At 43.3% G+C, this 13399-nt stretch overlaps 1 long non-coding RNA gene across 1 annotated transcript; it reads right to left on the bottom strand.

Moving 5' to 3' along the window:
• Positions 1–3619: 3619 nt before the first annotated feature.
• Positions 3620–13054, bottom strand: LOC129380399 (uncharacterized). Its single transcript, XR_008608403.2, has 4 exons — positions 12600–13054; positions 9196–10370; positions 8057–8137; positions 3620–5773 (listed from the first exon to the last, which is right to left on the bottom strand). It is a non-coding gene; the product is annotated as an uncharacterized lncRNA (long non-coding RNA).
• Positions 13055–13399: the final 345 nt, after the last annotated feature.

Below are 13399 nucleotides of genomic sequence, written 5' to 3'. Positions count from 1 at the left end.
CGCTCTGTTAGACGTAAAAAAATGGAACCGTGGGACATTGCGTAATATACAAGGTACGCATGTAAATCGCCGGAAAAATTCGTTCAAGCCGGCATTGTAATACAATATTCAACTCGCATTCCACTAAAACGAGTCTCAAATATTCTATGTTAACCGTGACGTTAAAGCGCAGCTTAAGTGACCATCCCGAGCCTTCGAAAATCCAAAATGCGAGCGTGTTGCAGATACCTTCTTACACATAGCGATGTACTTGTGGCTGGAGGTAACACCAACACTCTAAAAACTAAGGGAGTGCCGGGCACTCTCTTTGAGGGAGTAGCTGCTTGTCCCATATTTCACTCTCTTTTCGAGAGTAGATCGACCCTCTTTGAGAGAGAGTAGGTCAACTCCTCCTGACAGAGTTTTGTTACTCCACCGCAAGGGATTGCTAGTACTCTTCCGCAGAGTGATAATACTCTTCCCACAGGGAGTGCTAGTACTCTTCCGCAAAGTGCTAATACTCTCCCCGCAGGGTTAATAGTACACCGCCAGACCGAGTACTTCTACTCCCCCAAACAGAGTGCTTGTACTCCTTCAGAACAGAGTGCTAGTACTCTTCCCAATACCCTCTTAGCCAAGTCCTGGTCACGCATGCACGCAGGAAATCAGATCAAATTAGGGCCGCTGATATACTGTTCCCTAGGCGGCTCCTCAGAGACACTGGGCCCGATTCCAAGCGGCCTTCAGAATAGGCGTGAGCAAAGTTATGCAGGATTTTAAAGTCATTTTTTCCTGGCTATTTGCTGCCTACCGTGAGGCGTGACTGCTCTGAAGCGGCCTATGCGTATGCGTCACGAACGCCACTGAGGAGAAAAAAAGCGAATTAACACTTAATCTGCAAATATCTCCGCAAATTTCACAATCAGGAGTCACATAATCTAATTAGAATACAATTGTCAAGGAAATCACATACTTATCAAGAATCACAAAGCTCTGTACATCATGTGAATTCGAACCCGCGTACACTCGCATTTGTACAATTCAAGACACACATCATAACCATTACACCACAGCGCCGCCACGCCCAGTCGTGTTCTTTTAGAGGTTATATATATACCAAACGTATTTGATGAATCTGCTGTGGTGGGTGGGGTTTCTCTGCAGTGTGCTGTGCTGTTGTGTACTGGAATACGTGTGCGTTTGCATCATTTCCATTCCTTGCTACGACTAACGAAGGAAGACAACGTAGACGACAACGTGAGAACTATTCACGGCTTGTCGTCACCGCAGGAAAATAACAAATGTGCCGTTCAGCTCATGATCGAGTGCTTCTCCAGTCCATGTTCTCCAAAATACGCGGATACAAAGTATTGCGCCAACCATCCACGTATGTGAATTTAATTCGCGCGTATACTGGTGAGCAACTGCGACGCCAGTACCAGGCATTTCGACGTGCCTCACGCTGCCGTGTAGGCGTTCTTTTCAAGTGCATTAGTTTAGAGTTTGGTTCAGTCCGCTGTGAGCTGTTGTCCTGCATTAGCAGCGGATCGTTAGCGTTTTGAAGCGCATGCATTCCAGCATTTGGAGACTGCTTATGCCGATAGCCGCGTCAAATGCATTGGCACGCATGTTTAAATGACAAATGTGTCCACTTGTTACGCGTGCGCTGCTCGTATCCTGTGGCAGTGCTCGTTCTAAAAGCTTCGAAGACCATCTATACTCATGCGTGTGTTCAATTTATATATGCACAGGATGGACTTGCCGGCTAGTTGGTTGAGCATTTTAGAAGAAACAGCGCAACACAAGGACGGCGCAAAAACATGCCACACCACGAAGCGCTGGTGTGGTTGATGCTTTTTTTCGTCCTTGTGTTTGCGCTGTTTCTTCTTCCACGATACACGCACACCACAGGTACGCGAAAGTTTAGGAGCATAAGTGGTTAACTCTGTTTTCCCCGTTTTCTCTCAGTGTCAATGGCACAGTGCGTTGCCCGGAATTGTGCACGCTTACCCCCATATGCAGAAATGCATCATAACTTGAAGCCCATGCTTGACTTGATCTAAACGACGCAAGTCGTGAACGCACCAAAAGAAAGACAGTGAGCGTCTTGGGGGACGTTCCCACCAGGCGTCGTTTATATCAAGTCAAGCATGAGCTTTGTGTTAAGATACATTTCTGAATACGGGGGCTAGACATCTGCTTCTTCCAGAAAATGTCGAAGAAACGCCCGCCAAAACCAGGCACATTCGTAAACTTAACTAGGCAATACGAAGCTCCATAGAAAAAAAGAAGAGTGGTATTAAAAGCTTTCAGTATTTTTCTTTACTCCAAAATAGTTGCGCTCTCGTGGCTTCACTATACAGAGATAGTGCAGCGTTAGCTAGAAAGCATGAATTTCCAAACTCCATGCCAAAATAAGCTTGTAAAATTATTTAGGTGCTAGAATCCAGGGTTTGTAGCGATCCTTGAAAATCCTTTATTTCTAAAATGCCATTTTCAAGGCACTGAAAACCCTTGAATTTTTAGAAGTATTGGAAAGTCCTTAAACTTGTACACTTGGCTAGACTTAGCAGACATTGCCAAGCGCTTTTTTTCCCTTCTGTGACACTCTTTCGCATGTCACAGAAAATTGTCTCTGGAGGTAATAGAAGGAAAGCGACATCCTTAAAGTTGAAATTACAAAGGAGCTGCAGATACCAGTTTTATGCACATGGAACCGGCGACAAATGTGCTTGGAGGAGCAGAAGCAGGAAGCTCAACAGTTGAGGCATTCGAAGAGAAGCCGTGAAGAGTAAATTGAGAGCGACAGACACAATAAAAAGAAATTAGAAATGACTATTGCTTATTTGATGGTGGAAAAAGCTGAGGCAACAGATGACATCACATACACGGTCAAACCAAACAGTAATCAAACACTGCAAATGTTGCAGGTCCAAGTAGTTAATTGTGCTATTGCAGAAAAACTTTGAGCGCTTTCTTGAAATGCTTCCTTGTGTGCGTTTAGTGGTGGGCGGAGAAAGGCAAATTAGCAGTCTTTCAAATGTTTGAAATCACTGAAATGCGATTTGTTTTGTTTTCTTTTGTTTGCATTAAAGTTAAACGGTGTTCTTGAACAAGTTATTGCCTGTCCAAACTACTACACACATTGCACGAGGTCCTTGAAGTTACTGTGTCGGGGCCTCGAAAGTCCTTGAAAACCATTGAATTTTTTTCTTCAATATTGCTACGAACCCAGTAGAACAACTGTCATGGAGTAAAAACCTTGGCTGAACAGGGGCTTATACGCAGAGCACAGGAAGACTAGAAATGCAGTAGTAGGCATGGAGGGCCCTGAAAAAAATGTGCCACATCCGCTCGTCTGCCTTATGTTTCTGCACCGACTGTCGCATTTTTAATAGAAGTGCACTTTCTGTTCTACTCCAATAAACGCAACATTACGAACTCCAGTGTGGGGCAGTCCTTCAGCCAGTGCAGAACTTTTTCTGTACATCCGAGTCAGCTCTGTCATTTTTCCAGCATTGTAGTACAAGATTTGTTAAACTGGTTTAGCAGAATATGAGCAGTATACTCTTAAATTAGCTGTTTATTTGTATGCACAAATTCAGGTCCTCAGTTTGGTTGCATGACAAATTGCCATACCTCAATAGATACAAGAAACAATTTTATTACAGTTTAATAAAATCCAAACAGTAATAATCACAACAATATAATGACATACATTTCTTTTGGTACGTATACAGCCCATGTCTTGGCAGTGTATAAATTCAACTATACACCGCAAGTACTGTGTCCTGACCACTATTATTCACATGTGCAAAACCATCACAGCAATTCAACAAATATCACAGTAATTAGTGACATACACTTTGTAACTGCTTTACATGAGCATAATGTATACAAATGGTGCCTGTGTACCTACACATGACCAGTGCCACCCGAGTACTATTACTCACAGGTGTAAAACCAACAAAGCAGTTCTTTAAAAAATATCACAGTGCTTAGTGACGTACATGCTGTAACTCCCTTGTAGAAACTTAATACAAACACGTGAGGACACAGAAAGCTAGCAGTGGGCATACCACCGCCTCAATACTAATTCACAAGTGTAAAACCAACCAAGCAGTTCTTTAAAGAATATCACAATGCTTAGTGACATACATTTTCTAACTAGCTTATATAAGTTTTATACAAACATGAGAACATACACAAAGCTAGCGGTGCACCCGCATAGAAGTGCGGCCATCTGAACACGATTATTTGCAAGTGTAAGCTCAACAGAACAGCTCGTTATAGTGACGCACATTTTGTGACTGCCTTATACAAGCTTAGTGCAAGCACAAGAATGCAGAAAAATATAAATTAAAAACTTGCTCTATGCATACACAAACAGATCAACACAAATGGTAAACACCGCTTTGAAGACAAATGTGACTGTGGCAAAGCGCAGTGCTGTGCCGGTTGAAATTGCCACCCACAAAAGTATTGAGCAATGCTTAAACCACAGGCAATAAAGTGCTGAAAGACTGCGTCTCTAACGTAACTATTTTAATTCAAATTTCTTGAATATAGGGCTCGCTTGCAGATAAGGCATCTGATCCAACTGACCTGATTTTACACCTGCTACATGCATACAATGCACTCAGATATAACTGGTAATAATAATTATAAAAGGCATTTAAAAACTTGGTAGTATGATGAAGATGCATGACTAGAAAAGTTCTGTCCCCCTCGTACTTGTTAAAAAGGTGTAAGTACGACACATGTTCTTTTTTTCCTCAATTTTTGCATTAATGGACAGCCGGGAACCTCGAACCGACACAAAAAAAAAGATACTGCTATGTTAATAGTGTTATGAATAATTTTTTTTGAAAGCTTTTTTACAGACAAGTTGCAGTCTCGTTTCTGGAGGTTGAGCTGTATCTTGCAAAATAACTTGAAAAGTGGTCACATGGGAGCATGACACTATATCATAATGTTAGTTTCAGTTGACTCTCTTGCCCTACAAGTCGCTGCTCACTGTGGCCAGTGATGCAACAGCAGTGTCTGTGTGATTTTCATCACACTTCTGTCCTATGCCATTCTTACCAGAGTTGGCGGCACATAGATACCCAAATTTCGATAGTGTTGCTTTCTCAAGTGGTTGCTTTTGATTTGCTCAATATCAGTTGGCACTTCAGCTGCATCAAACTTCTTTTTTACCTCTTCAACAACAACATCAACAACAATCTTATGACACCTGTGTTGTCCTTCTAGTTGCCTACAATGACCAGTCAATCTAGCAACAACACTGACAGTCTCTACTATCTTGTAATGGGGGAGAGGTGTGTCCCACCATGTGTTCCACATTGTTGTCACTATGTGGGCTGGCTGGGGAGGCAACAACTGTAATATGTTTGCATTTGCATATATTAAAGTGATGCTTGTACTGTGTTATAACACCTAACTTAGTCTTGCACTTGCTGCACAATAACACTGGCTCACAGTCGTGGTGAAAAGCTTTTGTATGTTGAGCAAATGAGTTGTATCCACTACAAAAGAGTCAGTGATAGCACACATGTTGCTCTACCAGGCCTGGTGTGGTTCCTCCTGACACTGCTGCTGATGCTGACGCGCTGCTGCTTGCCTCGTACACTGTTGCAGCTGCAGTAGACATGGCAGTCTCTGTATCTATTGCTGCCGTGTCATCTGTCATGGTAACTTCCAAGTGGTATCGGGCTCACTTCTGCAACAGAGATGTTGTTTGCCCCTTGAGGGCTCTCATGATCAGGGCCAGTAATTTCGTAGGCATTGTCTCCTGCATCGAAGAACCAATAAGAACAGCATGAATTAATAAACATAGCTCTAAAAAGTACGGACATCAAGACTTAACCACAATCTTTGCACATAAGTGACCGGGCTTAATGAATAATACTTGCAGGAGGAGTTACACAATTGTTTGTGTATATTACAGTAAAGCCTCATCAGAAGATATTCAAGAGGCACGGGAAACATGTCTCTCGAAACCAAAAATTTTGAGACACTGAGGAGCCAGACTAGATCACTTTATTATGCATCATCACTAAAGTATGTTTTGATATATCTGAAGGAATAAATGCTCATGGTGGCTTAAAGGGCCCCTAAACCACTTCTCGACATTTTTTGAACATTTCAAGTAAACACGCGTATCGAAATCAGAATGCCGTCACGATCGACGAAGCCAAATGCCAGAGTGCGTAGCACTGCCGGAGCACCACAATATGAAGAAAATGACCCCGTGCGCCTCTCTGGACCTATCCTGCACCCCCCAGTTTGTCCTGACGTCACCAGGCTGTCTCTGATGATGTCATCAGTTTCCGGTGCTGTCGATTGGTCGAACGAAAGTGTACGACTGACGGCAAGGCCTGCAAGCAAATACACACACTCCTTCTTCCTCGTCGCGTTGCACGCGATGCCATTGTGGGCAGCCAATGGGGGCAAAGAACAGAAACGTCAACAGAAGGGTCTCCCTATGAGGCTCTTCAACACGAGTCACCATACAGTTCCGTTGTATTAGCGCCACCCCTCGCAGGACGACGGGCCAGCGCGGCAGCAACAGAGCTCGTTGGTGTTGGCCTGTCCCGTAACATTTGGAGGTGTACTAGGCAAGGAAAAGACGATACTGTCCATATGGCGTGTACCAGATGAAAGAGTAAAATGAGTGGGGACTACTTTTCGATAATCAAACACACGTAGCTCCACTATTACTGCACCGTTTCGAAAAATTCTCGTGGCTACCTGTTCATTGCCTTATTGTGTAGAACTGCAACACCGCAACTAAATTTCAACCTCGGTGGTTTAGGGGCCCTTTAAAGAAGACATTCACAGCTTTTTAGTGACTCTAGATTGTGTTAGCTTCCTTCCCAACTTCTGGAATTTAAACACTTCACTTTGCAAGCCTTGTTGCTCGCAGTACCTTTGAGGTGCTTTTAGACGCTCGTCAGCTTCAACTGCCGACACTTTCTGCCCTGCACTGTCCTCGTTGCCCTCCTTTTCTGGTTCATGCTAAAAGAGACATGCGCGATTGACTTGTGTAAGGATTGCGTGATCTTTACGCCCTTCGGAGCACACAAGGTGCACAAAGTGAATGTGTTTGGGTTGTGTCCCTTCGAAGTAGTGAATACTTAAAAAGTCACCCTTAGTAACAAAGGTGTCTCTTGTATACAGTATTGTTAACGTGGCAAACATCGGAAAACCAACCAAACCATTTTCAGATGTCTCTTACAACCAAGTGCATCTTGTAATGAGATTCTACTGTACTGAATATTTTTCAACTATGGATCATCTGCATGTACATATAGTCACAAAGACATGTTGTGTGGAATGGCGAATCGGGAAACAGTTCGTACTCTTACTTTTTGTCCCTAACATAAGCAGCTGATAACAATATGATAAAAAAGCAGGCAATGAGGCTAGAATGGAACATAATCCTTCAGCTCTAAACAGTTTTTTGGGCCTACATCATTCCCTCATATGACATAAGGAAACAACTTGATTGCAGTAATGGCTGCATGTGATCTGAGTTGATTGAAACAAACTATACGTAAGGTTGTCCTGCTGGTGATCCTGGCTGAGCGATGCTTCTCATGCTTTTTGGCACGATTCCTTTCTTTCCACTCCACTTTTTTGCAGATTTTCTCCCCTTTCCCTTCCCCCTTGTGTAAAATAGCACACTTGAAGTATCAAATCTGTTGAACTAACGTGTGTATCAAACCTGTTAACATGTGTGCTTCTCTGTGGTCTGTGTTGTATTTTTGCGCTGCACAATTCAATTCAAGATGAAAGATGGAACGTCCCTGCCTTTAGTTTAATTGTGTATGTGTGTGTGTGTGCGTGTATATGTCTCTCATGTTTTGAAATATATGTACATTCAGGAGTGCCTGCATGCCCTTCTCTCCTGCTCCAGTGACGAAAAGGAGAGCCTGTTTATGTACCATAGTAAAAAATTCAAAGGTTTTCGCTGTGCGCATTACATCCCTTATCATATGGATCTGTCACAATACAGAGTAGCAGTGGTCCATAATACTAGCCCATCCCAACATAATTATAAATTAACACATACCGACATGCTGCGAAACAGCTGTTGCAAAGCCGCTGGTGAAGGCAATTTCCGCAGCACTGCAGTGGTACAGCCGAGTTCCACCTGTATAGTGACAAATCCATATGCGTGTTAGCAACTCAGTAGTTGCTGATGGTTTCATAAGCTTTACACTACACAATAAAGTAATCTAGACAACTTTGTTGGAACAAATGCACATAATTAGGACACCACTTAAACACTAACACGATTAATTGCCCCCACTCTCTCACTCACTAAGGGATAATACTACTGAAACATCGGTGGAGAGCTCAGATTAACACAGCCCATAGAGGACAAGCGTTCTTTGAGGAAAACAGCTATAACAGCGGTTAGTTTTCTTGATCATTTTATGTGGTAGCTTTGATTTAAATGTCATGCAGTACTATAAAATACGAAGTGCCGCATTTGTAGCAGCAGAAGGCGTCGTCAGGCTCATGGTACAACAGATTTTTGCACTGTTTGTCAGTGAGCCGACACATACAAAGAAAACCGAATTCACACATTCATATACAGTGTCAAGTGCACTTCTCCTTCTGAAAACGCAGCCACCAGTTCCAATGTTGCTGAAAGGAAAGGTTATATAAAGTGCCAGACTGCATGGAACTGCCACTTATGACTGTAAATGTATGGTCTGCTGATTGCAGAGGTAGTCACATGCTATTTCTAGTCTCTTTTAGAAGCATTACTAAAGAATAAATTAAAATCTATTCATAAGTCACGAATTTCATGCATCCACAGTTTGGCTAAATAACCTGTGAGAAAAAGACATGTTTACCTGGAATAGCAACCTTTTTTCCTGCTGCAAAACTTTCCTTCGAATTAATGAAATAACTTTACAGCGTCATAATGCGTTTCTCGCAACTACTTGCCGGCAGTGGCGAGTTAGTGTTTATATCCGACTCATTGGGCGACAATACTGCCAAACACAAATGCTTCACGAACACGAGAACACGTCCCTCGCAGAGAATAGCAACCATATATGCCTCTGTGAGACATGATCGCACCTTTGTGGTCAAAATGTACATTAGAACGACATCACCATCTCATTAAAAAAAAGTAAAGCCTCCGTACAAGGCAGCCGCCAACTGCATAATGTGAAATTGCAACTGATGTCCACTTACTGGTGGCCTGTGTTTGAGTCACTTTTGGCAGCTGACTGGGTGCTAAGAAATGCACGTCCTGGGTTGTCCCTGCAAAACATACAGGGTTATGTCAAATGTTGAAAATATATATATGCCGGCATTTCATCAGTCGCAAAACAAACGAGTAAACTAATAAACAACTGTAATGCAAACAGAGTACACATCATAAGATAGGCTGTCAACGGTTAATGCATTACGCAAAAAACCTAATGCATAGGAAAGACTATATGTATACACACGAAGCTGACACACAATTTAATTCGCTCTAGGTTTTTCCGTGCAGTATATTCAAATTATTATGTCTCGTGGTTCGAGCAAAATTAGTGTAAATTACGAACTAAATTATCTACCCTGGAAACTTTTCTTCGATATGCACCTGTGCGCGCTTCGAACGAGTAGCGTTGTAAAATTTACGTACATGGCATTTAACATAGTTACTGAACACGGATTTCCTTTGCCCTGTGTCGTGTACAGTGAGCTACAAATATCTGCCCCCCCCCTTTTTTGTACTAGCCATACTGCGTGCCACTGCACCTATACGCACGTCAATAAACCTCACGACACAGAAATAAAAAAAGCGCCAATCACCCATGCCTGCATGTTGTAGTGGGCCTAACCTAACCAAGCATGGGCTGTTGCTTTTTATAGTAAACACAGGCACCGTGCTCATTGCAAGTATGTATCATGTCGCTAAGCAAATATGCAATTTCATTGTACCACTATTTTTTTATCACATGGATATATCTGTTGAGAGGCAAGACAAAAAGCAGTCACTTCTCAGAACTAATCAGCTTTCTTCAAACACATTTTTAACTTTTCAATGACACTTGCTGCTATGTGTTTGTCTCCAGAGAGCATACTTGATTTGACTTTCCAATCAGAGACATTACATAAATATACCATGTTAAGATGACTGCCCGGAGCACGTGAGCATTTTCATCTTCGTGTAACATACTGTATCTTGATTTTGTTGACATTTGGTCAAATGGTACACCCAATATACCCACATACTAGTTTTCTTGTCCAAATAACATGCCAATGTATGTTGATTTTTTGGCATTGGCTCCTCTGCACTACGTGAAGTCGCGCTGCACTGGCTCTTTCACATCCTCGTGTCCTTGCAGCTGCCTTCTTGCGTTATATAAAGCGGGTGCCTGAAAAATATCGTATGCAAAAGTCAACACAAGGGCATGGTGCAAAACAACATCAAGACAGTCAAGGCCATGGCAATAAAAAAGTCTTAGCTCTTAGTCTTCCTAGTGAAATGCATGCAAAACATCCAAATGACTGCAACAGTCAACTGCTAAACTAACTTCAATTTTTAGATTTAAGCAAAAAAACAAATAAACCACAGTTCATCCTTGTTTTTCATGAATGTTAGAATACTCCTGCTAATGAATAGAATATTGGTCATTTTCGGACGTCATAGGTCTGTCATGAGTCTGGTGTATCGCAAACACCACTTGTGACACATCCTAAGCACGTGCCCAGTGTGCCCCCCCCCCCCGCACCATCCCTGGTTGTGCCACTGCTGAAGCCATAATTTGAGGATTATAGCTGCAAACATGATGCTCAGTAGGGATGAAAATATTGTCCTTCAGCTCAATGGATGTATGAATGTGCCTATAAAAAAGGGCAACAAGGCTTGTTATGGCAAGCTTACCCACATTTCAATACTAACAAGTTCACTGCGGCCTGCATCTAAGCTTACTAAAAGGCATGAACTTATTTTCATGCATGAGGTGCGCAGTGGAGTTCATTTTTGACAGACCCGACTACTGCTGCAGTTTGAAATCTAGCATTTTAGATTCTTGTAGGGATGTAAAAGTTGCAGTTAAACCGCAGTTATTAGTTTATTACACCAACCTATTGTTCTGTGTACGACAGACTGGTAACAGGGAATTAAAGCAACATTTTATTTTGATATTTTATTTCTCTACTAAAAATATTCAAGCGATAAACACATCTTGATCTGCCATGCTATAGCAAAATGCACACATTACGCTTGTAACCCCCAGAGGAAGGCTGATTTAGCTGTTCATATGACATAACTCTGACACGCCAACTCATATTAGCAAATGCACAGGCATGTCCAAAACAATAAGCGTATGCAAAGCGCCCCTGCAATTGGAATTCCACACAGCAGCCGTTATATTCGATGCCGATGCGTAACTAGCTGCTCGACAATTCACCGAGTTCGTAGCCCATAAGCATCCTTTCAGTTTCGCACCGTGCACGAAAACCGCAACAGGAGACAAAACCAGACCTATAATCACACCATTTCAACATGAGCAAAAACAGTTCAGTCTTAGGGATAAACACTGTGAGAGCGATTTAGTGCGCGACGGCGACGAGCGACGGCTTCGAGCGACAAAACGGGCCGTCGCTTGAACAGATGGCTCGGTTCTGGAAATCTAGAAATCGTCGCCCAGAAGTGCTATGAGCGACTAGCCAATAGCGCGAAGCCGGAACTGGATGTACATACATCGCTCAAATACTACCGATTGTCGCGCGGAACGAGCAAATGATTCAATTTTTATACGGAAATATTTCATGCTACTTTTTATAGTAAAATACATCGACGTAAATTACTAAAGCACGCGTCACGCGTGACTGCAGCCCTCATGCCCGCAACACCGGGGAGGCGTCGCTCAAAATCGTCGCTCGCACGGAGTATGACTTGTACGCGACGAGCGAACGCGACAGCCATCTCCGTCGCGTCGCTTGTAGCTGCCGCGCGCAAGATCGCTTATATGGGGTTTATACTTTTTTCAGCATAAAACATGGATTCCTCATGCGTTTTCAGCAAGTTCAAGATAACGCGCCCAACTGACCTCTTGCAGCATGCAGCTGAATGCCTGCGGCAAAGTTTCTAACTAGCACTGGTGCTGCACGTAACTTCAGTGGTCGCAGATTCCCCCTGCGCGAGACACCGTCAAGCGCGCGGTTTATTTGTAAAAAAAAAGCATGCTGCCAGCAAAATGACGCCTTCTGTTATGTGATTCCTTAGTTCAACAGCGTTCCGTACACAGTAGACTGCCAAACTGAATAAATTCAAACACACAAAACGCACGCTAATCACGCTCCGCATAGGCTCGGAATCACGGGCTGGTGAACTAACCATTTTAAGCGTCCTCTCGCCTGGCGTCTTATTGAACATACCATAGTTCTGGCAGCGTTTGCGATTTTTTAAGCTCTTACAGACAACGGCAAAGTGATAAAATCACATGCAGTTATCGCGACGACTGGCTTTTTCGATTGACATCGTGAGACAGCGCGTACGCCTAGTCCTTTGTCAATCGCGTCGGCTAAGCGCAGCGACGACTTCCTGGCGATAGCATGACATATACGGAGAATGTGCACCTAAGTTAGAATTCACTTACCGTGGAGGATTTGTTGTTATATCCAAGGCATGACGAACGACTGTTGTGTTTTCGTGGCAACGCGAGATGGCCGACACACGATCTCCCTCGGCTGGCCATTGCTCGCTGGATGGATCACCTGACTCCGGTGCTGTGTTGTTCCGCGATCTAGAGCGCGCGCGCGCGCGGTGGAGCCACTCCGAGTGAAAAAGTAGAGCGCTCGCTACGCGTTCCTTTGAACTGCGGCGGCCTGTTCTCTTAGAAGCAAAACGATGTGTTCTTTGCTCAACGTGCATGAATGATACATTGCCATGTTCGGGGCCAGCCACCTACAGTTGAAGCAGAAGATTACGTTACGTTTTGTTTTCTATTGCCGCAAGAGTCTCTCTTTTCTATTGTCGCAAGAGTCTTTTCACTCTCTCTCTCTGAAGGGGAGAGTGAAAAGCGCATTTCACTCTCTCCTTGGTGACAGAGTGAACAATGCATTTCACTCTCCTCGACATTTTGCGAGAGTAAAACGACGCTTTGAAGAGTGAACCGGCAGCTTCACTCCTGCGATACCCTTCCTAGTTTTTAGAGTGAAGACAATGAAGTGGTGCTGTTACACCGACTGCGCATGCATGAATGGCTAACCTTTAAGAACCTTTAGAACGAGGTGCCTCCCTCATTCACCCACATGATCAATGCAGCATACCATGCATAACACTTGACAAGATCCTCTCAATCCACATAAAATTACTTTTGTGGCACAGTGCTGTGCAAAGGAAGGAGTGTCAAGTGATTCCATGTGTCATTTATGCCGCTCGATGCCCGACACGAGT

Source organism: Dermacentor andersoni, chromosome 1 (genome assembly GCF_023375885.2).
Source record: "Dermacentor andersoni chromosome 1, qqDerAnde1_hic_scaffold, whole genome shotgun sequence".
Lineage (NCBI taxonomy): Eukaryota > Metazoa > Arthropoda > Arachnida > Ixodida > Ixodidae > Dermacentor > Dermacentor andersoni.
This window is presented reverse-complemented; position numbering and strand designations above follow the sequence as displayed.